General features: G+C 29.7%; 1 pseudogene; it reads left to right on the top strand.

Moving 5' to 3' along the window:
- Positions 1-1,381: 1,381 nt before the first annotated feature.
- Positions 1,382-2,089, top strand: LOC126552859 (uncharacterized; annotated as a pseudogene).
- Positions 2,090-3,790: the final 1,701 nt, after the last annotated feature.

The following is a 3,790-nucleotide window of genomic DNA, read 5'->3' as shown; positions in this document are numbered from 1 at the left end:
TATTTACAACTTGGTCTAATATTGATTTTAATATTATGACTTATTGGTAATGTTTTCGAAATAAGTGATTCTCGATGTAAAAAACAGTGTGTCAATATGATATTAGGATTTTTATTCTTCGCAAAAGTGATAAACCCTTTAATAGAAGGAACACCGTCGGTACAGATTCTTATACATTCCAATGTCCCATGTTATAGATTAAATTTATATAAATATGATGAAATAGAGTCAAAAACATTCTGTCCTGTTGTGCGTTCTGTAAGATGTCTGCAGCATAAAAATTGATTTACTATTTTGTTTTCATTAATGAAACGAACAAATCCTATTACGTGAGCTATACCACTGAATTGTTATGGTTGAAAGTAAGTTATAAATTAATAAAAAAATTAATTAACAATTATTTTATTTTTAACACACTCGAAAGACACTTTAGCAACTACAGATTTGCAGAATCCATAAACAAGCATTGAATGAAAATTTGTCAAAAACTGTAAAATTTGTATAAGGTTCATCTATTGTATGGCTTTTATTTATTATGGGTTTATATATTAGATTCTGAGCAATGCGATGAATGTATTGGTTTTACAATGATGTTTTTTTTTTATTTTTTTTTTTTGTGTCTGTCATCACCTTTTAGAATAGTAAAAATGCTTATATATTCTTCAACAGTAGCTTTTCTGATAGGAAAGTAAATCTAGTTGGTATATTGCGGGGTGTAAATCTAAAAAATATATAAATACAGTTATTTTTACTGATATTTTAAATTCAAATATGGACAAAATTACATATTAAAACAGAGAATAATAATTTTAATTATTTTGTTCGAATTTAAAAATATTATTTGTTGGTATATGAAACTTTAAGACTATATTATAGACTGACTGACCGTCTTTTCTCAGATTATACCTGTACATATTTTTACAATGTTTGTTTGTGAAAGCTCTCCTCATTTAATCCATTACCTATTATCGAGTACACTCCTCTCTACCATATATTCCTTTTCCTTACATTTTCCAATCTTTGTTTTCATTTAATAGCAAGTCAAAAGGAAACAAGCTTGGATTTCTGTGGTGTTGGAGTTCTAGGACCAAGCACAGAAATTACTGTTGATGATTTGAATGCAAGTAAATGTAAGTAATCACAATTGTTTATTTATTTGCTAGTTACCATAATTTAAAATAAATAGTTATGAATTTCAATTATCCCTCAAAAAATAATAAAACAACATCATAAATAAATAAATTATACTAAATGAGCTTCTTTCTGCCCTATAATAAATTAAAACTTAAAACTTCTAATAAAATGATTTCTTATTTTAGATGATTCTAATGAAAAAGATTATTTAAAGTTTGTATGGAATAGGTCATCAACTGAATGCCTCATGAGTACCTAAGTCGAATTTGAGAAACATTTTAATAACGGTAGAAAAACAAAAATTCAAATATGGAATGATATTAGTGCTAAACTCAATAAATTTGGATTTTCTGTAACAGGTAACAATAAAATATCTATAATTATCACACTGAAATTTATAATTATTTTCTCATGTAGGTGAAATGTGCCAGTGAAAATGGAGGACACACACCACAACATATAAAAATATAAAAGAAAAAAATTCAAAAACTGGTCGTGGACGGGATCATGGGAATATTTTGATAAGATGGAGTCTATTTTTTCTAAGGATCCTAGCTACACTCCATTAGTCACTATATCCTGTGGCATTAAGTCAGTAGAATGCCACATTGATTCTTCCTTTATATTCAAAAGATACTGGAGCAAGCACAGACTTAATGCCGCCAAGATCACCTGATGAACCATTAACAAAAAAACAAAAAACAAATAAAAAAAAAGTAGTTAGTGATCATCTTGAAAAAATAGCTAATCATATTACTGAATTTAATGAAATATTTAAAAATTTGGTTCAAACTGAATCTGAAAAAAATGATCTGCTTAAACGGTTTTTTAAATTTTTAAATTTATATTAATTAAATTATAAATTGTGCAAACACATCTACAGGTAAATTTAAATTTATACTTTTTTTTTATATTTTATTTATAAGGCACATTAGTCTTTACATTTTTAAAATATGTTAAATTATGATACTATAGCGGGTACAATAAAAACAATCATCAATCTAACAAAATAATAAAAATTTTAATGATTATTACTGATTTGAACTTAAAAATGCAATAATTAAAATATATGACAGTCAACGGATCAATGACAAATGTATTAATTAGATAGGTACTGTAAACATTTATTATAGTTTTATAGAACAGTCCGGTGTTTGGCGGCGCTGCCGCTCTCCGCATGAAAATCGCAGTGGCAGTCATCGCCTCCGACTAGGCTCCTGGTACATGAAATCGGTCGATCGACCCCTAAGAACTAAACAGCAATTGGCGTGATATCACAGTATCAATATTTCAATAACATTATAAAATATATTACAATACTTACTGATGTTGTCGAAGTCGATCAACATTTCTTGGGGTAACCGATGGATTTACGACCAGGAGCCTAGCCGGAACGACGAGCGCCACCGTAATTTTTGGACGGCGAGTGCACCTCCGCCGAACACCGGGCTCTTTGGGCCGCGATGATGACGTATTCGGCCGCATAGGTTCCTAGTAAATTTTGAGTCTCATTTCAGAACGACAACTTACGCGACGACACAACCGCAACAGCAACACCAACAATAACAGTTCGTGGCAACAATAATAGTATTAATTGTTGTTGTACTTATTGTTGTTGTTAATGTTATTGCATTCCGTGTACAATACACGACGACCGTGATTGAAATTTGCACCGCATTCTTGCGGAGTTATAACCTCGCCGTTTTCCAGCCGAGTAAAAGAGAAAAAAAAATAGAAAAAAGGCCGAACGATCACGATTCACGACCGTATCATTAACGTAATAATGGTTGGAGGTTAGCAGGGATCGTGATTCGTGGGCGTTTTTTTTCAAAATTATTGTAGTTCAATATTATATCAAATATATTGTACTTCATTGCGGTATGGAATTATTAGCACCGTATGTAGTCCTGTATGGCTATATCGCACTATGAGGTACAACACACTACTGCGTGGACAACTGCTTTGATTTGCAGTATTATTCGGTTATAACTAGGGCTTGATGCCCTAAAAAATCTCAAAAAATGCCCTAAAAATGCAACAAAAAAAAAAAAATAAATAAATAACTTTAAAATAGGTACCTATAATCAGTATCACCTAAAACGCATTTTATGCATTTTATAAAGCAACGTTTCGAAACACCAGAAAAAAAGATGCCTTTGCATCAAAATTCCATACCTAGTAATAACATAGACATCAAATTTATGTGTTGCATAATCGTATAAAACACAATGTTTTTTGCGATTTATAAATTTTTTATAACATCATGCAATTTATTGTATAGATATACCGCAATGACGTAATGTTAAGTATTTCAATCTAAAATGCTCATGTATATAAAATGTACATTAAAATACATACATCGCTTTTGATATTGATTTGTCGTAAAAAAATAACCCAATGTACGAGTACAGTAAAAAAATTTCACTGCTTACATATTTTTAATATTATAGATCAATTGCAAATGTTAATTGGCACTGATATCAGTTGACTCGTAAATTTGTAAATCAAAATATGATTTGGAAAGTTTATTAAAAACTGTTTTTTCAATATCATCTGACATAATATGTATAATTCTATTTTTTATAGTGTCGTCTGTATGCGGAATTTTCATAATTTCGTTTTTTTCCTCATCTGCAAAAAATTTTTTTAACTATTT

Source organism: Aphis gossypii, chromosome X (genome assembly GCF_020184175.1).
Source record: "Aphis gossypii isolate Hap1 chromosome X, ASM2018417v2, whole genome shotgun sequence".
Classification (NCBI taxonomy): Eukaryota; Metazoa; Arthropoda; class Insecta; order Hemiptera; family Aphididae; genus Aphis; species Aphis gossypii.
The sequence above is the reverse complement of the archived record's forward strand: the minus strand, read 5'-3'. Positions and strand labels throughout refer to the sequence as shown.